The sequence below is a fragment of the Delphinapterus leucas genome, chromosome X (assembly GCF_059928025.1).
Source record: "Delphinapterus leucas isolate spDelLeu-1000000601 "Yukka" chromosome X, BTC_Dleu_Yukka2, whole genome shotgun sequence".
Classification (NCBI taxonomy): Eukaryota; Metazoa; Chordata; class Mammalia; order Artiodactyla; family Monodontidae; genus Delphinapterus; species Delphinapterus leucas.
Window position 1 is genome coordinate 88,886,646 of NC_143150.1, and position 25,186 is coordinate 88,911,831.

The window sequence follows — 25,186 nt, forward strand, 5'->3', positions numbered from 1 at the left end:
GTAATTCACTTAGACTCAAACCTTGGTAAGTATGTGGTTTAGATACCTCTGTACACACCCACTTGATATGTAGATGTCACTGTATGCTCAATGTATGAGGCACTCAAGATGTATGTGAGCAGCTAACTTAGATGTTCTTCTGTTAGCTTAGCTGCAATCAGCAGTCTTCACTTGGGTCTGCTGAGTGACTACAGTAACAGCTAAGGAAATTGAGGCTCAAAAAAGAGAAGGAACCAGACCAAGATGAAATAATTACTCAGTAGCAAAGCCAAGATTTGGACCCAGGCTGTGTGACTCCAAAGCCTATGTCCTTAACCATTATGCCATTCTGCCTCTCTATTTGCCATCTACAACAAAGGAAATGTAGAGGGAAAAGCAAGGAGCAGTCCTCCCCAAAGAATGGCAGGATTCCTTTTCTCCTTAGCAATACAAGTTATGTAAGTTTCAAGAGGGGAGGGATTTTGTCATTTATTTACTTAGCACAGTGTCTGCCACATAGTAGAGGCTCAATAAATATTTTTTGAATGAATAAATGAATCTGAGGGTAATCTTGGAGCCAGGATTTAGAAAGAGAATGATACATGGTTCATCCTAAAGCAAAGTTCTGCTGTGAAGGTCTTAGAGATAAAGGGGGAGATGAATCCACTCTTAAAAAGAACCTGATGTTTTAAGTAACTAGCAAAGGGTAGAGGATTTTTGTAAACATTTGGGGTGGAGCAGTGTAAAATAATGGGTAATAATGGGTTTTAGATATAAAAACAATGCCATGGAGAAAAACCATCTGTCCTCACTCCCCTAGGACTTCTCAGGCTTTTGACCACTTACTTTCATAACTATTCATTCTACTACTCATGGCTATGAGTATATGACAAGTTGACTGAACTAGGGACTAGGTACGTCTCCACATATCATTGAGACCTCTCCCGGTCCCACGTTGTAAATGCTTAATTGAGAGCTTCTTTGCTTAGAATCTGATGATGGTCTTTACATGACTTAGCACTCAGCATTTCACTCCTTTGTTTTTTTCTTCTTCTTTTCCTAAAGGAGAAGCACATCCTGTCCGTCCTGCCCACCCCCAATACAGTCACTATGGCTCAGCATTAAAGGTAGCCACAAAAAGTTATGATTTCCACACTCCTCTCCTATTCTCACCCCTGTAGACCAATCTCTTTCATTTCCTTGGCTTATCTCTACCCACACTGGAGGACTTCTCAATTTCAATTTGTCATAAAAGGTCACATAGAAGATCTTGAATTTTAATTATCAGTCCAGGAATGCAGGAACTTCTAGAGAAAGCCATCAGAGCATTGATGTGCCATTCCTGACTCAACTGAATTAAACACCTTCTTCTTGACTACCCAGCACAAACTAGAAAGGAAAAAAATCTGCCTGTTAACTCTCTTGAAAGAGTTGTGAATTTCAGTTTATAATCACAACCTGTGTGGAGCTGCTCCAGGGACCTAGATCTATTAAGGAACACTTTTAGCCAATAGTAAAATATCTCACTACCTGCATCTTAGCAATTTGTCCTGCTTGAGGCTTGAAGAGTCAAATATGCTTTCTCTCATATGCACCTTATCAGCTGTCAATGCCTGACACGGGGTGAAAAAAGGTTAATCATGGACTTAGTGGACTACTAAAGTCACTGCGAAGTAATGGGGTAACCTATCTAAAACCAGTCAGTACACATTAAGAAGTGAGCCCCTACTAGGTGCCCAGTTCTGTTCCATAGAGAGTTGAAAAGAAGGTGTAGCCTTGGTTCCTGATCTCAATGAGCTTTTTAGATAGTTGGGGAGATAAGATACACACCAAAGAAACAGTTAAATGAAAATATTCGAGACAAATAAGTTTTCAAAGATGTTACAAGGCAGATGCTTGATTGCCAGATGAATGAAACAGACAGTATAGTGATATGGGAGTTCAGGGGAGGAAGAGATTAATATGGTCTGGAGTCCCCTAGGAAGAGTTAATAGAGGAGAGATTTGAGACTGACCTTGAAAGATGAATAGGATTTTATTGGTGGTAGGGGATTAGGGGCAGGAGGAAGTCCTGAGCAGGGGACTTGGTATAAGGAAAAGCTAAGTAACAAAACAGAACCTTTTTGGAATAGAGTAAAATGGGGACTCCATTTGACCAGAAGAGTTTGGGAAAGTTTAAATATGTCTGAAGAGGTAGATCAGGCCTGATTGTGGAGGATTATCAATGCCAGAATAAAGAGTGGTGAAGAACTTCATTAATCTGTATATGTCTATATATTTACCTTTACCTGTGAGATTTATACTTTCACGTTGCTGTTTAGCATGTTTTTTTAATTTCAATTTGAAGAACTCCCTTGAGCATTTCTTGTAAGGTAGGTCTAGTGGTGACAAATTCCCTCAGTTTTTGTTTGTCTGGGAAAGACTTTATCTGTCCTTCATTTTAAAGGATAATTTTGCCAGGTATAGTATTCTCAGATGTAAGTTTTTTTCTTTCAATACTTGGATTACATCATCTCACTCTTTCCTGACCTGCAAGGTTTCTGTTGAGAAAACTGCTTATAGTCTTATGGGGGTTCCCTTACATGTGATGAGCTAATTTTCTCTTGATGCTTTCAGAATTCTCTCTTTGTTCTTGACTTTTGACAATCTGATTATATTGTGTCTCAGTGTAGTCTTCTTTGGGTTGATATTGTTTGGAAATTTTTGAGCTTCATGAATCTGGATGTCCATTTCCCTCTCAAGATTTGGAAAGTTTTTAACCATTATTTCTTTAAATAGCTTTCTGCCCCTTTCTTTCTCACTCTTCTCCTTCTGAGTCTCCCATAATGTATATATAGGTTTGCTTTCTTTCATACTTTTTCATTCTTCTTTTTCTTCTCTAACTAGATAATTTCAAATGACCTGTTTTCAGATTCTTTCTTCTGCTTGATCAAGTCTGCTGTTGAAACTCCCTTTTGCATTTTTTCATTTCATTCACTGTATTCTGCAGCTCCAGAATTTCTGTTTGGTTCTTTTTTATGATTTCTGTCTTATTGTTGAACCTCTCATTTTTTCAGGTATTGCTTTCCTGGTTTCATTGAGTTGTCCATCTGTGTTCTCTTATAGCTCACTGAACTTCCTTAAAACAATTATTTTGAATTCACTTCCAGGAAATTCATAGATCTCTATTTCTTTTAGATCAGTTATTGGAAAATTATTGTTATTCTTTGGTGATGTCATGTTTCCTTGATTTTTTTGTGTGTTTCTGGTAGCCTTGTGTTGATGTCTGCTCATTTGAGGGAGCAATTGCCTTTTCAGGACTTTATGAACTGTCTTCAGGGGTAAAGACTTTTACCTATAGGTGGGTGTGAGAGTGCCAACTGGTTTGGATATGGTGACTCCAGCTCCAGGGTGTGCAGCAGTGGTTCTGGCTTCAGGGAGTGCACAGAGGCATAGTCCTTGTAGGGCTCCATCAGCTGAGGTCAGTGTCAGCAAAAACTGCAGAGGACCTCAGTGACCAAGGTTGTGAGTTTACATAGTGATGGTAAGGGCTATTGTGCTCCTTGCTGGTGAAGACTGCTTGGTCCTCCTGTTCTCCTTTTCCTCCACAGGAGGAAGTCATTGCCAAGGGGATCCCTCTTGTTGCTGGGTCCAGCACACAGTTACACATGTGGTAGCAGTGATGCCAGGATCAGGGGCACAGACACATTTGTGGAGGCAATAGTGTTGGTGTCTGGGGAGTGGGCACCTGCAAAGTGGCCATGGTACCAGGGTTGGAGCTCAGGAGCATCTAGAACAACTTTGGTACCTGGGGCTGGTGGGCAGGTGTGTTCACCATGATGGTAGCCTTAGTATGTGAGGCATGGGTGTGTGCTGAGCAGCCATGGAACTGGGGTCCAGGGTGTGTACATACTTTCAGATGGGAGGACTGTGACTCTGGCAGGGGGAGCAGGATGCAGTGGTGTCAGCTTTGATTGGAGGGATGCATCAGCACTTTCCCAGTGGGGGTGCAGTGGTGGCAGCTTCTCTGGGAGGGGGTGCTGCAGTACCTCTTTCTGGGGAGTGGTCACAGCAGTTGGGTTCCAGGCAGCTACATCACCTGGATTCAACGGCAATGAAGAATTCAGGGCACCACCATGTTGAAAGGTGCTTGTGTCCACAGCAATGATGTAGGCTACTGGAGTCCTCCTGCTCTTCTTTCCACTTGTTGGGAGAGGTCAGGCCAAGGGGGTTCCTCTTGGCCCCAAGCTCTGTCAGACTGAGGGATGGGGCAATGAAGTTAAACTGCTTACTACACTTTTCTATGTGACCATTCTGTCTCTGTGCTCCATGAGTTTCTGCAGCTTTTTTTGTTGTATTCTGGAGCTCTTTCAACTCCAGAATATTCTAGATGGCATGTAGTTGTTTATTTGTTGTTTTTGTGGGGGAGGGGAAGAGCATTGGGAGCTTCTAGTCCATCATCTTGCTGATGTCACTATGAAAAATTAATTTTCTATACAACATGCTCAGAAGCAATTATGTACATAGTTTGCTTTAAATATTTCCAATGACAGGGAGCTTTCTACCTCAAGAGACAGCTGATGACATTCTCAAAGCTCACACTGAATGTTAGAAAGTTCTTCTAGTAGGCCAAAGATTTGGGAAAATCTTTCTAAAATTTAGAGCTTTAGGAACATTGAATGGACTCTTTTGCAAGAAACTTAGTCCTCCACCTTTGGAAGCATTCAAATAAAGGCTACATGACTTGATCTAAAGATGCTTTAGAATCTAGAATCTGGAGTCTAGATGACATTTTTTTAGCTGAGCTGTGTGGCTTGTAGGATCTTAGTTCCCCAACCAGGGATCAAACCCTGGCCCTCAGCACTGAAAGCATGGAATCCTAACCACTTGACCACCAGGGAAGTCCCTAGATGACTTTAAGGTTCATTCCTGTTCTCATAGTCAATGGTTCCATTAGAATTCATCAGAAGAAGCTAACCTTTTAATCTAGTCTTCTAAGCAGCTCATTATTTCCAATTTTCTCCTTTTTATTCTTTCTTTAAGTCTCCCAGGCTCAAACCTTTCATCAGTCTGAAGTGTTTCATTAATGATAATGGTGCATGAATTACTTTTAACCCTAATATAAAAGTTAGTAGATAAAAATTTGTTAGCGGATACACAATATAAAAAGATCAAACTCTGACCAAAAGAACATAAAGTATAAGTGCTGGGGGGAGTAAAAGTATTTTGGTATGGTATTAAATTTAAGTTTTTAACAACTTAAAATAGAAAGATATAACTACAAGATATTTTATGCAAACCTCGAGTTAACCACACACACACATACACACACAAAATAACACCTATAATAAACAAAAGACATAAAGAAGGAAACCAAAGCAGATCACTATAAAAAAAATCATCAAATAACAAAGGAAGACAGCAAGAGAGGAAGAGAGGGTCAAAAGAACTACAAGAAATCAATTATCAAAATGGTAATAGTAAACGCTCACTTATCAATAATTATCTTAAATGTAAATGAATTAAACTCATCATTCAAAGAGCACAGAGTGGCGGAACTGATTTTAAAAAACAAGATCAGAAATACTCTGTCTACAAAAGACTCACTTTAGAATAAAGACACCATAGCCTGAAAGTGAAGGGATGGAAAAAGATACTGCATGCAAATGGTAACCGAAAGAAACAGGGGTGGCTATACTTATATCAGGCAAAATAGACTTTAAATCTAAAACTGTCTCTAGAAACAAAAGACATTATATAATGATAGAAGGGTCAATTCAACTGGAAAATATAACAATTATAAACATATATGCACCCAAGATCAGAGTACCTAAATATATAAAGCAAACAATGACAGATTTGAAGGCAGGAATTGACAGCAATACAATAATAGTAGGGAGCTTCGATACTCCACTTATAATGTGTAGGCCATGCAGACAGAAAACCAATAAACAAACAGCTGACTTGAATAACAATATTGACCTAACTGACATAGACAGAAATTTCTGCCCAACAGCAGCAGAAGACACATTCTTCTCAAGGGCACATAGGACATTCTCCAGAAAGATAACATTTTAGGTCACAAAACAAGTCATAACAAATTTAAGATAATGGAAATAATTCTAAGTATCTCCTCTGACCATGACAGAAAATGAAATAGAAATGAATAACAGCAGGGAAATAGAAAAATTCACAAATACATGGAAACTAAATAATACACTCTTGAACAACCATTAGATCAAAGAGGAAATCCATAGGGAATTTTAAAAGTATCTTGAGAAAAACAAAAATGAAAACACAACGTAATAAAAATAGGGATGTAACAAAAGCAGTTATAAGGTGGAAGTTTATAGCAGTAAACACCTCCATTAAAAAAGAAGGATCTTAAATAAACAACATAACTTTACACATTGATGAACAGGAAAAACAACAAAATAAGCCCAGAGTTAGCAGAACAAAGGAAATAATAACGATCAGAGCAGAACTAAATCAATTAGGGAAAAAAATTATAACAAGTCAACAAAACTAGAGGTAATTATTTAAAAGATAAACAAAATTGACAAACTCTTAGATGAAAAAAAAGGAGACAAGATTCAAATAAAATCAGAAATGAAAGAGAAGACATTACAAAAGATTCTTCAGAAATAAAAAGGATCATAAAGACCTATTATAAACAAACTAGATAACCTAGCAATGGATAAATTCCTAGAAACATACAAACTACTAAAAATTAAATCAGAAAGAAACGGAAAGCCTGAACATACCAATAATAAATAGGGAGATTGAATCAGAAATCAAAAATCTCACAACAAAGAAAAGCCCAGGACCTGATGGCTTCATGTGTGAAGTCTACCAAACATTCAAAGAAGAATTAATACTAATCCTTCTTAAACTCTTCCAAGAAATAGAAAAGGGAACACTTCCAAACTCATTTTATAAGGCCAGCATCACCTGTTACCAAAACTAAACAAAGATACTAAAGAAAAGAAAGATACATGTCAGTATTCCTGATGAACATAGATGCAAAAATTCTTTTTTTCTCTTTTTAATGATACCTCTTTCATTTCTTCACAGTGGGGGCCCATCTACTAAGCCTTGTACAGACATTACACCAATCACTTATACTTCTGTTTCATAGATATCAGCATGTTCTATTCTCTATTACAATGAAAGTCTGACATAATAGTACCCAATGGGATGAAAAAGGTCTTAGGGGAAGTATACACAAAATAAACATTATCATAATGGTACTTTTTGATATATAATCTATAAATAAAAAGTTAGAAAATGTTGAAACCTACAGAAACAAAACAAAAGAAATTTAAAAGCTGTTAATTTTTTTAAATTTTCTAGTACAATTTATATGCATATAAATATGCACAAATAAATTGCTATGACACTGTATAATCGACTTTACACTATATTTTTGTTTCATTTGATGTTTTCCAATATTTAAAGCTTATGAGATTGTGATTTTTAATGAATTTCTTGTTTCCCATTAGTTAGATCAACTATAATTTATTTGGCCATCGGCCTTTGATTGAAATTTAGCATGTTTAAAATAATTTTGTTAACATATTTATATAACTGCTTTACAATGGTGTGTTAGTTTCTGCTTTATAGCAAAGTGAATCAGCTATACATATACATATATCCTCCCATATCTCCTCCCCCTTGCATATCTCTTCCACCCCCCCATCCCACCATTCTAGGTGGTCACAAAACACTGAGCTGATCTCCCTGTGCTATGTGGCCACTTCCCACTAGCTATCTGTTTTACATTTGGTAGTATATGTAAGTCCATGCCACCCTGTCACTTTGTTCCAGCTTACAATTCCCCCTCCACAGGTCCTCAACTCCATTCTCTACATCTGCGTCTTTATTCCTACTGGCCCCTAGGTTCTTGATAACCTTTTTATTTTTTTTTAATTCCATATATATGTGTTAGCATAAGGTATTTGTTTTTCTCTTTCTGACTTACTTCACTCTGTGTGACAGTCTCTAGGTACATCCACCACACTACAAAGAACTCAATTTCATTTTTTTAAGGCTGATTAATATTCCATTGTATATATGTGTCACATCTCCTTTATCCATTCATCTGTTGATGGACTCTTAGGTTGTTTCCATGTCCTGGCTATTGTAAATACAGCTGCAATGAACATTGTGGTACATAACTCTTTTTGAATTATCATTTTCTCAGGGTATATACCCAGTAGTGGGATTGCTCGGTCGTATGGTAGTTCTACTTTTAGTTTTTTAAGGAACCTCCATATTCTTCTCCACAGTGACTGTATCAATTTACATTCTCACCAACAATGCAAAAGGGTACCCTTTTCTCCACACCCTCTCCAGCATTCATTGTAGATTTTTTGATGATGGCCATTCTGACTGGTGTGAGGTGATACTTCATTGTAGTTTCGATTTTCATTTCTCTAATGATTAGTGATGTTGAGCATCTTTTCATGTGTTTGCTGGCAATCTGTATATCTTCTTTGGAGAAATGTCTATTTAGGTCTTCTACCAATTTTTGGATTGGATTGTTTGCTTTTTTGATATTGACCTGCATGAGATGCTTGTAAATTTTGGAGATTACTCCCTTGTCAGTTGATTCATTTACAAATATTTTCTCCCATTCTAAGGCTTGTCTTTTTTACGGTTTCCATTGCTGTGCAAAAGCGTTTAAGTTTCATTAGGTCTTTACATTTAGGTCTTTAATCATTTTGAGTTTACTTTTGTGTAAGGGGGTAGGGAATGTTCTAATTTCATTCTTTTCCATGTAGCTGTCCAGTTTTCCCAGCACCACTTATTGAAGAGGCTGTCTTTTCTCCACTGTACATTCTTGCCTCCTTTATCAAGGATAAGGTGACCATATGTGCATGGGTTTATATCTGGGCTTTCTATCCTGTTCCATTGTTCTATATTTCTATTTCTGTGCCAATACCATACGGTCTTGATTACTGTACCTTTGTAGTATAGTCTGAAGTCAGGGAGCCTAATTCCTCCAGCTCCGTTTTTCTTTCTCAAGATTGCTTTGAAGACACAGACTGGCTGAATGGATACAAAAACAAGACCCATATATATACTGTCTACAAGAGACCCACTTCAGACCTAGAGAAACATACAGATTGAAAGTGAGGGGATGGAAAAAGATATTCCATGCAAATGCAAACCAAAAGAAAGCTGGAGTAGCAATTCTCATATCAGACAAAATAGACTTTAAAATAAAGACTATTATAAGAGACAAAGAAGGACACTACATAATGATCAAGGGATCGATCCAAGAAGAAGATATAACAATTGAAAATATTTATGCACCTAACATAGGAGCACCTCAATACATAAGGCAAATACTAACAGCCATAAAAAGGGAAATCGACAGTAACACATTCATAGTAGGGGACTTTAACACCCCACTTTCACCCATGGACAGATCATCCAAAATGAAAATACATAAGGAAACACAAGCCCTAAATGATACATTAAACAAGATGGACTTAATTGATATTTATATGACAATCCATCCAAAAACAACAGAATACACATTCTTCTCAAGTGCTCATGGAACATTCTCCAGGATAGATCATATCTTGGGTCACAAATCAAGCCTTCGTAAATTTAAGAAAACTGAAATTGTATCAAGTATCTTTTCCGACCACAACACTATGAGACTAGATATCATTTACAGGAAAAGGTCTGTAAAAGATACAAACACAAGGAGGCTAAGCAATACACTACTTAATAACGAAGTGATCACTGAAGAAATCAAAGAGGAAATAAAAAAATACCTAGAAACAAATGACAATGGAGATACGATGACCCAAAACCTATAGGATGCAGCAAAAGCAGTTCTAAGAGGGAAGTTTACAGCAATACAATCCTACCTTAAAAAACAGGAAATATCTCGAATAAACAACCTACCTTGCACCTAAAGCAATTAGAGAAAGAACAAAAAATCCCCAAACTTAGCAGAAGGAAAGAAATCATAAAGATCAGTGCAGAAATAAATGAAAAAGAAATGAAGGAAATGATAGCAAAGATCAATAAAACTAAAAGCTGGTTCTTTGAGAACATAAACAAAATTGATAAGCCATTAGCCAGACTCATCAAGAAAAAAAGGGAGAAGACTCCAATAGAATTAGAAATGAAAAAGGAGAAGTAACAACTGACACTGCAGAAATACAAAAGATCATGAGAGATTACTACAAGCAACTCTATGCCAATAAAATGGACAACCTGAAAGAAATGGACAATTTCTTACAAATACACAACCTGCCAAGACTGAATCAGGAAGAAACAGAAAATATGAAGACACCAATCACAAGCAGTGAAATTGAAACTGTGATTAAAAATCTTCCAACAAACAAAAGCCCAGGACCAGATGGCTTCACAGGTGAATTCTATCAAACATGTAGAGACAAGATAACAGCTATCCTTCTCAAACTCTTCCAAAATATAACAGAGGGAAGAACACTCCCAAACTCATTCTATGAGACCACCATCACCCTGATACCAAAACAAGACAAGGATGTCAGAAAGAAAGAAAACTACAGGCCAGTATCACTGATGAACATAGATGCAAGAATCCTCAACAAAATACGAGCAAACAGAATCCAACAGCACACTTAAAGGATGATACACCATGATCCAGTTAGGTTTATCCCAGGAATGGAAGGACTCTTCAACATATGCGAATTAATCAATGTGATACAAGATATTAACAAATTGAAGGAGAAAAACCATATGGTCATCTCAATAGATGCAGAGAAAGCTTTCCACAAAATTCAACACCCATTTATGATAAAAAAAATACCCTGCAGAAAGTAGGCATAGAAGGAACTTTCCTCAACATAATAAAGGCCATATATGACAAACCCACAGCCAACATTGTCCTCAATGGTGAGAAACTGAAAGCATTTCCACTAAGATCAGGAACAAGACAAGGTTGCCCACTCTCACCGCTCTTATTCAACATAGTTCTGGAAGTTTTAGCCACAGAAATCAGAAAAGGAAAGGAAATAAAAGGAATCCAATTTGGAAAAGAAGTAAAGCTGTCACTGTTTGCAGATGACATGATACTATACATAGAGAATCCTAAAGATGCTACCAGGAAACTACTAGAGCTAATCAATGAATTTGGTAAAGTAGCAGGATACAAAATAAGTGCACAGAAATCTCTGGAATTCCTATACACTAATGATGAAAACTCTGAAATTAAAATCAAGAAAACACTCCCATTTACCATTGCAACAAAAAGAATAAAATATCTAGGAAAAAACCTACCTAAGGAGACAAAAGACCTGTATGCAGAAAATTATAAGCTACTGATGAAAGAAATTAAAGATGATACAGATAGATGGAGAGATATATCATGTTCTTGGATTGGAAGAATCAACATTGTGAAAATGACTCTACTACCCAAAGCAATCTACAGATTCAATGCAATCCCTATCAAACTACCACTGGCATTTTTCACAGAACTAGAACAAAAAATTTCACAATGTGTATGGAAACACAAAAGACCCCGAATTGCTAAAACAATCTTGAGAACGAAAAACAGACCTGGAGGAATCAGGCTCCCTGACTTCAGACTATACTACAAAGCTACAGTAATCAAGACAGTATGATTCTGGCACAAAAACAGAAATATAGATCAATGGAAAAGGATAGAAAGCCAAGAGATAAACCCACGCACATATGGTCAACTTATCTTTGATAAAGGAAGCACTAATATACAGTGGAGAACGGACAGCCTCTTCAATAAGTGGTGCTGGGAACACTGGACAGGTACATGTAAAACTATGAGATTAGAACACTCCCTAACACCATACACAGAAATAGGCTCAAAATGGATTAAAGACCTAAATGTAAGGCCAGAAACTAACTCTTAGTGGAAAACATAGGCAGAACACTCTATGAGAAAAATTACAGCAAGATCCTTTTGGACCCACCTCCTAGGGAAATGGAAATAAAAACAAAAATAAACAAATGGGACCTAATGAAACTTCAAAGCTTTTGCACAGCAATGGAAACCATAAACAAGACCAAAAGACAACCCTCAGAATGGGCTAAAATATTTGCAAATAAAGCAACTGACAAAGCATTAATCTCCAATATTTACAAGCAGCTCATGCAGCTCAATAACAAAAAGTCAAACAAACGAATCAAAAAATGGGCAGAAGACCAAATAGACATTTCTCCAAAGAAGATATACAGACTGCCAACAAACGCATGAAAGAATGCTCAAATGCAAATCAAAACTACAATGAGGTATCACCTCATACCATTTAGAATGGCCATCATCAAAAAAGCTAGAAACAATAAATTCTGGAGAGGGTGTGGAGAAAAGGGAACCCTCTTACACTGCTGGTGGGAATGTGAATTGGTTCAGCCACTATGGAGAACAGTATGGAGGATCCTTAAAAAACTACAAATAGAACTACCATATGACCCAGCAATCCCACTACTGGGCATATACCCTGAGAAAACCATAGTTCTAAAAGAGTCATGTACCAAAATGTTCATTGCAGCTCTATTTACAATAGCCCGGAGATGGAAACAACCTAAGTGTGCATCATGGGATGAATGGATAAAGAAGATGTGGCACATATATACAATGGAATATTACTCAGCCATAAAAAGAAACGAAATTGATTTATTTGTAGTGAGGTGAATGGACCTAGAGTCTGTCATACAGAGTGAATTATGTCAGAAAGAGAAAGGCAAATTTCGTATGCTAACACATATATATGGAATCTAAGAAAAAAAATGTCATGAAGAACCTAGGGGTAAGACAGGAATAAAGACACAGACCTACTAGAGAATAGACTTGAGGATATGGGGAGGGAGGAGGGTAAGCTGTGACAAAGCAAGAGTGTGGCCTGGACATATATTCAGTACCAAACGTAAAATAGATAGCTAGTGGGAAGCAACCACATAGCACAGGGAGGTCAGCTCGGTGCTTTGTGACCACCTAGAGGGGTGGGATAGGGAGGGTGGGAGGGAGGGAGACGCAAGAGGGAAGAGATATGGAAACATATGTATATGTATAACTGATTCACTTTGTTATAAAGCAGAAACTAACAGACCATTGTAAAGCAATTATACTTCAATAAAGATATTTTAAAAAAAGATTGCTTTGACTATTCCGTGTTTTTTGTGTTTCCCAACAAACTGTGAAATTTTTTGTTCTAGTTCTGTGATAAATGCCAGTGGTAGTTTGATAGGGATTGCATTGAATCTATAGATTGCTTTGGGTAGTAGAGTCATTTTCACAATGTTGATTCTTCCAATCCAAGAACATGGTATATCTCTCCATCTATTGGTATCATCTTTAATTTCTTTCATCAGTGTCTTATGATTTTCTGCATACAATTCTTTTCTCGCCTTAGGTAGGTTTATTCCTAGATATTTTATTCTTTTTGTTGCAATGGTAAATGGGAGTGGTTTCTTAATTTCACTTTCAGATTTTTCATCATTAGTGTATAGGAATGCAAGAGATTTCTGTGCATTAATTTTGTATCCTGCTACTTTACCAAATTCATTGATTAGCTCTAGTAATTTTGTGGCAGCATCTTTAAGAATCTCTATTTATAGTATCATGCCATCTGCAAACAGTGACAGCTTTACTTCTTCTTTTCTGATTAGGATTCCTTTTATTTCTTTTTATTTTCTGATTGCTGTAGCTAAAACTTCCAAAGCTATGTTGAATAAGAGTGGTGAGAGTAGGCAACCTTATCTTGTTCCTGATCTTAATTGAAATGGGTTCAGTTTTTCACCATTGAGGACGGTGTTGGCTCTGGTTTCGTCATATATGGCCTTTATTATGTTGAGGAAAGTTCCCTCTATGCTTACGTTATGGAGGGTTATTATAAATGGGTGTTGAATTTTGTTGAAAGCTTTCTCTGCATCTATTGAGATGATCATATGGATTTTCTCCTTCAACTTTTAATATGGTGTATCATATTGATTGATTTGTGTATATTGAAGAATCCTTGCATTCCTGGGTTAAACCCCACTTGATCATAGTGTATGAGTCTTTTAATGTGCTGTTGGATTCTGTTTGCTACTATTTTGTTAAGGATATTTGCATCTATGTTCACCAGTGATATTAGCCTGCAGTTTTCTTTCTTTGTGACATATTTTTTCTGGTTTTGGTATCAGAGTGATGGTGGCCTCGTAGAATCAGTTTGGGAGTGTATTTCCCTCTGCTATATTTTGGAAGAGTTTGAGGAGAGCTGTTGTCTCTTCTCTAAATGTTTGATAGAATTCCCCTGTGAAGCCATCTGGTCCTGGGCTTTTGTTTGTTGGAAGATTTTTTATCACACTTTCAATATCAGTGTTTTTGATTGGTCTTTTAATATTTTCTATTTCTTTCTGATCCAGTCTCAGAAGGCTGTGCATTTCTAAGAATTTGTCCATTTCCTCCTTGTTGTCCATTTTATTGGCATATAGTTGCTTGTACTAATTTCTCATCATCCTTTGTATTTCTGCAGTGTCAGTTGTTACTTCTTCTTTTTCATTTCTAATTCTATTGATTTGAGTCTTCTCCCTTTTTTCTTTATAAGTCTGGCTAATGGTTTATCAATTTTGTTTATGTTCTCAAAGAACCAGATTTTAGTTTTATTGATCTTTGCTATCGTTTCCTACATTTCTTTTTCATTTATTTCTGATCTGATCTTTATGATTTCTCTCCTTCTGCTAACTCTGGGGGTTTTTTGTTTGTTTGTTTGTTCTTCTTTCTCTAATTGCTTTAGGTGTAAGGTTAGGTTGTTTATTTTAGATGTTTCTTGTTTCTTAAGGTAAGATTGTATTGCTGTAATCTTCCCTCTTAGACTGCTTTTTCTGCATCCCATAGATTTTGGGTCGTCGTGTTTTCCTTGTCATTTGTTTCTAGGTGTTCTTTGATTTCCTCTTTGAAGTCTTCAGTGATCTCTTGGTTATTAAGTAGTGTGTTGTTTAGCCTCCATGTGTTTGTATTTCTTACAGATTTTTTCCTGTAATTGATATCTAGTCTCATAGCATTGTGGTTGGAACAGATACTTGATACGATTTCAATTTTCTTAAATTTACAAAGGCTTGATTTGTGACCCAAGATATGATCTATCCTGGAGAATGTTCCATGAGCACTTGAGAAGAATGTGTATTTTGGTGTTTCTTTGGATGGAATGTCCTATTAATATCAATTAAATCTATCTTGTTTAATGCATCATTTAAAGCTTGTCTTTCCTTATTTATTTTCTTTTTGGATGATCTGTCCATCGGTGAAAGTGGAGTGTTAAAGTCCCCTACTATGATTGTATTACTGTCGATTTGCCCTTTCATGGCTCTTAGTATTTGCCTTATGTATTGAGTTGATCTGATATTGGGTGCATAAATATTTACAAGTTTTATATCTTCTTCTTGGATTGATCCCTTGATCATATATAGTGCCCTTCTTTGTCTCTTATATTAGTCTTTGTTTTAAAGTCTGTTTTTTTCTGATATGAGAATTGCTACTCCAGCTTTCTTTTGATTTCCATTTGCATGGAATATCTTTTTCCATCCCCTCACTTTCAGTCTGTATGTGTCCCTAGGTCTGAAGTGGGTCTCTTGTAGAGAACATATATACGGGTCTTGTGTTTGGATCCATTCAGACAATCTATGTCTTTTGTTTGGAGCACTAAATCCATTTACATTTAAGGTAATTATCGATATGTATTTTCCTATTACCATTTTCTTAATTGTTTTGGGTTTATTATTGTAGGTCTTTACCTTCTCTTGTGTTTCCTGCCTAGGGAAGTTCCTTTAGCATTTGTTGTAAAGCTTTTTGGTGGTGCTGAATTCTCTAAGCTTTTGCTTGTCTGTTAACGTTTTAATTTCTCCATCAAATCTGAATGAGATCCTTGCTGGGTACAGTAATCTCGGTTGTAGTTTTTTCTCCTTCATCTCTTTAAATATGTTTTGCCTCTCCCTTCTGTCTTGCAGAGTTTCTGCTGAAAGTTCAGCTGCTAACCTTATGGGGATTCCCTTATGTGTTATTTGTTGTTTTTCCCTTGTTGGTTTTAATATTTGTTCTTTGTATTTAATTTTTGATAGTTTGATTAATATGTGTCTTGATGTGTTTTTTATTGGATTTATCCTATATGGGACTCTCTGCACTTACTGGACTTTATTGACTATTTCCTTTCCCATATTAGGGAAGTTTTCAACTATAATCTCTTCAAATATTTTCTCAGTCCCTTCTTTTTGTCTTCTTCTTCTGGGACCCCTATACTTTGAATGTTGTTGCATTTAATGTTGTCCCAGAGGTCTCTGAGGCTGTCCTCAATTCTTTTCATTCTTTTTTCTTCTTTCTGCTCTGCAGTAGTTATTTCCACTATTTTATCTTGCAGGTCACGTATCCGTTCTTCTGCCTCAGTTATTCCACTATTGATCCCTTCTGGAGAATTTTTAATTTCATTTATTGTGTTGTTCATCACTGTTTGTTTGCTCTTTATTTCTTCTAGTTCCTTGATAAACGTTTATTGTATTTTCTCCATTCTCTTTCAAAGATTTTGGATCATCTTTACTATCGTTATTCTGAATTCTTTATCAATTAGACTGCCTATTTCCTCTTCATTTGTTATGTCTCGTGGGTTTTTGCCTTGCTCCTTCACCTGCTGTGTGTTTCTCTGTCTTCTCATTTTGCTTAACTTACTGTGTTTGGGGTCTCCTTTTCGCAGGCTGCAGGTTCATAGTTCCCGATGTTTTTGGTGTCAGTCCTCAGTGGCTAAGGTTAGTTCAGTGGCTTGTTTAGGCTTCCTGGTGGAGGGGACTAGTGCCTGTGTTCTGGTGTATGAGGCTGGATCTTGTTTTTCTGGTGGGCAGGTCCACGTCTGGTGGTGTGTTTGGGTGTGTTTGTGGCCTTATTATGATTTTAGGCAGCCTCTGTTCTAATGGATGTGTTTGTGTTACTGTCTTGCTAGTTGTTTGGCATTGGGTGTCTAGCACCGTAGATTGCTGGTCGTTGAGTGGAGCTGGGTCTTGGTGTTGAGATGGAGATCTCTGGGAGATTTTTGCTGTTTTGAGGTTACATGGAGCTGGGAGGTCTCTTGTGGACCAGTGTATTGAACTTGGCGCTCACACCTCAGTGGCACAGCCCTGCTGCCCAGCTGGAGCACCAAGAGCCTGTCCTCCACACGTCTCAGAATAAAAGGGAGGAAAAAAAGAAAGAAAGAAAGAAAGAAAGAAAGAAAGAGAGAGAGAGAGAGAGAGAGAGAGAGGGAGGGAGGGAGGAAGGAAGGAAGGAAGGAAGGAAGGAGGAATGAAGGAAGGAAGGAAAGAAAGAAAGAAAGAAAGAAGATAAAGTAAATTTATTAAAATAAAAAAGAATTATTAAGAACAAAATTTTTTAAGTCATAAAAAAAAAGAGACAGAACCCTAGGACAAATGGTGAAAGCAAAGCTATACAGACAAAATCACACACAGAAGAATACACATACACACTCACAAAAAGAGAAAAAGGAAAAAATATATACATATCCTTGCTCCCAAAGTCGCCTTCTCAATTTGGGATGATTCGTTGTCTACTCAGGTATTCCACAGATGCAGGGTACATCAAGTTGATTGTGGAGATTTAATCCGCTGCTCCTGAGGCTGCTGGGAGAGATTTCCCTTTCTCTTCTTTGTTCACACAGCTCCCTCGGTTCAGCTTTGGATTTGGACCCGCCTCTGCATGTAGGTCACCTGAGGGCATCTATTCTTCACTCAGACAGGAGGGTGTTAAAGGAGCAGCTGATTCGGGAGCTCTGGCTCACTCAGGCCGGGAGGAGGGAGGGGTAAAGATTGCGGGGTGAGCCTGCAGTGGCAAAGGCCGGCATAACATTGCTCCAGGCTGAGGCATGCCATGTGTTCTCCCGGGGAAGTTTTCCCTGGATCACGGGACGCTGGCAGTGGTGGGCTGCACAGGCTCCCAGGAGGGGAGCTGTGGATAGTGACCTGTGCTTGCACACAGGCTTCTTGGTGGCTGCAGCACCAGCCTTGGCATCTCATGCCCGTCTGTGGGGTCTGTGCTGATAGCGGCAGCTCGTGCCCATCTCTGGAGCTCCTTTAAGTGGTGCTTTTAATCCCCTCTCCTCGCGCTCAGGAAACAAAGAGGGAAGAAAAAGTCTCTTGTCTCTTCGGCAGCTCCAGACTTTTTCCCGGACTACCTCCCAGCTAGTGGTGGCTCACTAGCCCCCTTAAGGCTGTTTTCATGCAGCCAACCCCAGTCCTATCCCTGGGATCTGACCGAAGCCAGAGCCTCAGCTCCCAACTCCCACCCGTCCCGGCAGGTGAGCAGACAAGCCTCTCGGGCTGGTGTGTGCTGGTCAGCACCAATCCTCTGTGAGGTAATCTCTCTGCTTTGCCCTCTGCACCCCTGTTGCTGCGCTCTCCTCCATGGCTCTGAAGCATCCTCCCTCCACCACCTGCAGTCTCCACCCGCGAAGGGGCTTCCTAGTGTGTGGAAACCTTTCCACCTTCACACCTCCCTCCCACTGGTGCAGGTCCCATCCCTATTCTTTTGTCTCTGTTTTTTCTTTTTTCTTTTGCCGTACCCAGGTACGTGGGGAGTTTCTTGCCTTTTGGGAGTTCTGAGATCTTCTCCCAGCATTCAGTAGGTGTTCTGTAGTAGTTGTTCCACATGTAGATGTATTTCTGATGTATTTGTGGGGAGGAAGGTGATCTCCATATCTTACTCTTCCACCTTTTTGAAGCTCCTCCTGTGCAATCCCCTTGTATGTTATTTGTTGTTTTTCCCTTGCTACTTTTAATATTTTTTCTTTGTATTTAATTTTTGACAGTTTGATTAATATGTGTCTTGGCATGTTTCTCCTTGGATTTATCCTGTATTGGACTCTCTGTACTTCCTGGGCTTGATTGACTATTTCCTTTCCCATATTAGGGAAGTTTTCAACTATACTCTCTCTTTTTTTTTTAAACAACTTTATTGGGGTATAATTGCTTTACAATGGTGTGTTAGTTTCTGCTTTATAACAAAGTGAATCAGTTATACATATACTTATGTTCCCATATCTCTTCCCTCTTGGGTCTCCCTCTCTCCCACCCTCCCTATCCCACCCCTCCAGGTCGTCACAAAACACCGAGCTGATATCCCTGTGCTATGCGGCTGTTTCCCACTAGCTATCTACCTTACGTTTGTTAGTGTACATATGTCCATGCCTCTCTCTCACTTTATCACAGCTCACGCTACCCCCTCCCCATATCCTCAAGTCCGTTCTCCAGCAGGTCTGTGTCTTTATTCCTGTCTTACCCCTAGGTGTTTCATGACATTTTTTTCTTAAATTCCATATATGTGTGTTAGCATACGGTATTTGTCTTTCTCTTTCTGACTTACTTCATTCTCTATGACAGACTCTAGGTCTTTCCACCTCATTACAAATAGCTCAATTTCATTTCTTTTTATGGCTGAGTAATATTCCATTGTATATATGTGCCACATCTTCTTTATCCATTCATCCCATGATGCACACTTAGGTTGTTTCCATCTCCGGGCTATTGTAAATAGAGTTACAATGAACATTTTGGTACATGACTCTTTTTGAATTTTGGTTTTCTCAGGGTATATGCCCAGTAGTGGGATTGTTGGGTCATATGGTAGTTCTATTTGTAGTTTTTTAAGGATCCTCCATACTATTCTCCATAGTGGCTGAACCAATTCACATTCCCACCAGCAGTGCAAGAGGGTTTCCTTTTCTCCACACCCTCTCCAGTATTTATTGTTTCTAGATTTTTTGATGATGGCCATTGTGACTGGTGTGAGATGATATCTAATTGTAGTTTTGATTTGCATTTCTCTAAAGATTAATGATGTTGAGCATTCTTTCATGTGCTTGTTGGCAGTCTGTGTATCTTCTTTGGAGAAATGTCTATTTAGGTCTTCTGCCCATTTTTTGATTGGGTTGTTTGTTTTTTCTTATTGAGCTGCATGTGCTGCTTGTAAATTTTGGAGATTAATCCTTTGTCAGTTGCTTCATTGGCAAATATTTTCTCCCATTCTGAGGGTTGTCTTTTGGTCTTGTTTATGGTTTCCTTTGCTGTAGAAAAGCTTTGAAGTTTCATTAGGTCCCATTTGTTTATTTTTGTTTTTATTTCCATTTCTCTAGGAGGTGGGTCAAAAAGGATCTTGCTGTGATTTATGTCATAGAGTGTTCTGCCTATGTTTTCCTCTAAGAGTTTGATAGTTTCTGGCCTTACATTTAGGTCTTTAATCCATTTTGAGCTTATTTTTGTGTATGGTGTTAGGAAGTGATCTAATCTCATACTTTTACATGTACCTGTCCAGTTTTCCCAGCACCACCTATTGAAGAGGCTGTCCTTTCTCCACTGTACATTCCGCCTCCTTTATTATAAGGTGACCATATGTGCATGGGTTTATCTCTGGGCTTTCTATCCTGTTCCATTGATCTATCTGTCTGTTTTCGTGCCAGTACCATACTGTCTTCATTACTGTAGTTTTGTAGAAGAGTCTGAAGTCAGGGAGCCTGATTCCTCCAGCTCCGTTTATCGTTCTCCAGATTGCTTTGGCTATTCGGGGTCTTTTGCATTTCCATAGAAATTGTGAAATCTTTTGTTCTAGTTCTGTGAAAAATGCCAGTGGTAGTTTGATAGGGATTGCATTGAATCTGTACATTGCTTTGGGTAGTAGAGTCATTTTCACAATGTCGATTCTTCCAATGCAAGAACATGGTATATCTCTTCATCTATTTGTATCATCTTTAATTTCTTTCATCAGTGTCTTCTGATTTTCTGCATACAGGTCTTTTGTCTCCTTAGGTATGTTTATTCCTAGATATTTTATTCTTTTTGTTGCAATGGTAAATGGGAGTGTTTTCTTGATTTCACTTTCAGATTTTTCATCATTAGTTTATAGGAATGCAAGAGATTTCTGTGCATTAATTTTGTATCCTGCTACTTTACCAAATTCATTGATTAGCTCTAGTAGTTTTCTGGTAGCATTTTTAGGATTCTCTATGCATAGTATCATGTCATCTTCAAACAGTGACAGCTTTATTTATTCTTTTCAGACTTGGATTCCTTTTATTTCCTTTTCTTCTCTGTTTGCTGTGGCTAAAACTTCCAAAACTATATTGAATAAGAGTGGTGAGAGTGGGCAACCTTGTCTTGTTCCTGATCTTAGTGGAAATGCATTCAGTTTTTCACCATTGAGGATGATGTTGGCTGCGGGTTTGTCATATATGGCCTTTATTATGTTGAGGAAATTCCCCTCTATGACTACTTTCAGCAGGATTTTTATCATAAATGGGTGTTGGAATTTGTTGAAAGCTTTCTCTGCGTCTATTGAGATGATCATATGGATTTTCTCCTTCAATTTGTTAATATGGTTTATCACATTGATAGATTTGGGTATATTGAAGGATCCTTGCATTCCTGGAATAAACCCCACTTGATCATGGTGTATGATCCTTATAATGTGCTGTTGGATTCTGTTTGCTAGTATTTTGTTGAGGATTTCTGCATCTATGTTCATCAGTGATATTGGCATGTAGTTTTCTTTCTTTGTGACATCCTTGTCTGGTTTTGGTATCAAGGTGATGGTGGCCTTGTAGAATGAATTTGGGAGTGTTCCTCCCTCTTCTATATTTTGGAAGAGTCAGAGAAGGATAGGTGTTAGCTCTTCTCTAAATGTTTGACAGATTTCACCTGTGAAGCCATCTCGTCCTGGGCTTTTGTGTGTTGGAAGATTTTTAATCACAGTTTCAATTTCAGTGCTTGTGATTGGTCTGTTCATATTTTCTATTTCTTCCTGATTCAGTCTTGGCAGGTTGTGTATTTGTAAGAAATTGTCCATTTCTTCCAGGTTGTCCATTTTATTGGCATAGAGTTGCTTGTAGTAATCTCTCATGATCTTTTATATTTCTGCAGTGTCAGTTGTTACTTCTCCTTTTTCATTTCTAATTCTATTGATTTGAGTCTTCTCCCTTTTTTTCTTGATGAGTCTGGATAATGGTTTATCAATTTTGTTTGTGTTCTCAAAGAACCAACTTTTAGTTTTATTGATGTTTGCTATCGTTTCCTTCATTTCTTTTTCATTTATTTCTGATCTAATTTTTATGATTTCTTTCCTTCTGCTAACTTTGGGGGTTTTTTTGTTCTTCTTTCTCTATTGCTTTAGGTGCAAGGTTAGGTTGTTTATTCGAGATGTTTCCTGTTTCTTAAGATGTGCTTGTACTGCTATAAACTTCCCTCTTAGAACTGCTTTTGCTGCATCCCATAGGTTTTGGGTCATCGTGTCTCCATTGTCATTTGTTTCTAGGTATTTTTTTATTTCCTCTTTGATTTCTTCAGTGATCACTTGGTTATTAAGTAGTGTATTGTTTAGCCTCCATGTGTTTGTATTATTTACAGATATTTTCCTGTAATTGATTTCTAGTCTTATAGCATTGTGGTCCAAAAAGATACTTGATATAATTTCAATTTTCTTAAATTTACCAAGGCTTAATTTGTGACCCAAGATATGATCTATCCTGGAGAATGTTCCTTGAGCACTTGAGATAAATGTGTATTCTGTTGTTTTTGGATGGAGTGTCCAATAAGTTTCAATTAAGTCCATCTTGTTTAATGTATCATTTAAAGCTTGTGTTTCCTTATTTATTTTTATTTTGGATGATCTGTCCATTGGTGAAAGTGGGGTGTTAAAGTCCCCTACTATGAACGTGTTACTGTTGCTTTCCCCTTTTATGGCTGTTAGTATTTGCCTTATGTATTGACATGCTACTATGTTGGGTGCATAAATATTTTCAATTGTTATATCTTCTTCTTGGATCTATCTCTTGATCATTATGTAGTGTCCTTCTTTGTCTCTTCTAATAGTCATTATTTTAAAGTGTATTTTGTCTGATATGAGAATTGCTACTCCAGCTTTCATTTGGTTTCCATTTGCATGGAATATCTCTTCCATCCCCTTACTTTCAGTCTGTATGTGTGTCTAGGTCTGAAGTGGGTCTCTTGTAGACAGCATATATATGGATCTTGTTTTTGTATCCATTCAGCCAATCTGTGTCTTTTGGTGGGAGCATTTAGTCCATTTACATTTAAGGTAATTATTGATATGTATGTTCCTATTCCCATTTTCTTAATTGTTTTGGGTTTGTTATTATTGGTCTTTTCCTTCTCTTGTGTTACTTGCCTAGAGAAATTCCTTTAGAATTTGTTGTAAAGCTTGTTTGGTGGTACTGAACTCTCTCAGCTTTTGCTTATCTGTAAAGGTTTTAATTTCTCTATCAAATCTGAATGAGATCCTTGCTGGGTAGAGTAATCTTGGTTGCAGGTTTTTCTCCTTCATCACTTTCAGTATGTTCTGCCACTCCCTTCTGGCTTGCAGGGTTTCTGCTGAGAGATCAGCTGTTAACCTTATGGGGATTCCCTTGTGTGTTATTTGTTGTTTTTCCCTTGCGGCTTTTAATATGCTTTCTTTGTATTTTATTTTTGACAGTTTGATTAATATGTGTCTTGGTGTATTTCTCCTTGGATTTATCCTGTATGGGACTCTCTGTGCTTCCTGGAGTTGATTAACTATTTCCTTTCCCATATTAGGGAAGTTTTCAACTATAATCTCTTCAAATATTTTCTCAGTCCCTTCCTTTTTCTCTTCTTCTTCTGGAACCCCTATAATTCGAATGTTCGTGCATTTAATGTTGTCCCAGAGGTCTTTGAGATTGTCCTCCATTGTTTTCATTCTTTTTTCTTTATTATTCTCTGCAGTAGTTATTTCCACTATTTTATCTTCCAGGTCACTTATCCATTCTGCCTCAGTTATTCTGCTATTGACCCCATCTAGAGTATTTTTCATTTCATTTATTGTGTTGTTCATCATTGTCTGTTTCATCTTTAGTTCTTCTAGGTCCTTGTTAAATGTTTCTTGAATTTTCTCTATTCTATTTCCAATATTTTGGATCATCTTTACTATCATTTTTCTGAACTCTTTTTGATGTAGACTGCCTATTTCCTCTTCATTTGTTAGTTCTGGTGGGTTTTTATCTTGCTCCTTCATCTGCTGTGTGTTTTTCTGTCTTCTCATTTTGCTTATCTTGCTGTGTTTGGGGTCTCCTTTTTGCAGGCTCCAGATTCGTAGTTCCCATTGTTTTTGATGTCTAAGTGGCTAAGGTTGGTTCAGTGGATTGTGTAGGCTTCCTGGTGGAGGGGACTAGTGCCTGTGTTCTGGTGGATGAGGCTGGATCTTTTCTCTCTGGTGGGCAGGTCCACGTCTGGTGGTGTGTTTTGGGGTGTGTGTGTACTTAGTATGATTTTAGGCAGCCTCTCTTGTAATGGGTGGGGTTGTGTTCCTGTTTTGCTAGTTGTTTGGCATATGGTGTCCAGCACTGTAGCTTGCTGGTTGTTGAATGAAGCTGGGTGCTGGTGTTGAGATGGAGATTTCTGGGAGATTTTCGCCATTTGATATTATGTGGAGCTGGGAGGTCTCTTGTTGACCAGTGTCCTGAAGTTGGCTCTCCCACCTCAGAGGCACAGCACTGACTCCCGGCTGCAGCACCAAGAGCCTTTCATCCATACGGCTCAGAATAAAAGGGAGAAAAAGTAGAGAGAAAGAATTAGTAGAAGTAAGAAGAAAGAAAGAAAGAAGGAAAGAAAGAAGCAAAGAAAGAAAGAAAGAAAGGAGGGAAGGAAGGAAGGAAGGAAGAAAGAAAGAAAGAAGAAAAGAAGGAAAGAAGAAAAAAGACAGAAGGGAGGGAGGGAGGAAGGAAGGAAGGAAGGAGGAAAGGAAGGAAAAAAGAAAGAAAGAAAGAAGATACAGTAAAATAAAATAAAGTAAAATATAATAAAATTATTAAATTACAAAATAATTATTTAGAAAAAAAGGGATGGATAGAACCTTAGGACAAATGGTGGAAGCAAAGCTATACAGACAAAATCTCACACAGAAGCATACACATACACCCTTACAAAAAGAGGAAAAGGGGAAAAATCCATAAATCTTGCTCTCAAAGTCCACCTCCTCAATTTGGGATGATTCGTTGTCTAAAGGAGGGAAGGAAGGAAGGAAAGAAAGAAAGAAAGAAAGAAGAAGAAGAAAAGAAAGAAAGAAAGAAAGAAAGAAAGAAAGAAAGAAAGAAAGAAAGAAAGAAAGAAAGAAAGAAAGAAAGAAAGAAAGAAAAAGGAATGAAGGAAGGAAGAAAGAAAGAAAGAAAGAAGGTAAAGTAAAATAAAGTTATTAAAAAAAATTAAAAAAA

The 25,186-nt window shown here is 37.7% G+C and overlaps 1 protein-coding gene across 1 annotated transcript in view; it reads left to right on the forward strand.

Moving 5' to 3' along the window:
- The window catches only part of DGKK (diacylglycerol kinase kappa), a 160,458-nt gene that overhangs the window by 53,943 nt on the left and 81,329 nt on the right, over positions 1-25,186 (forward strand). The gene's annotated exons all lie outside the window — the stretch shown is intronic.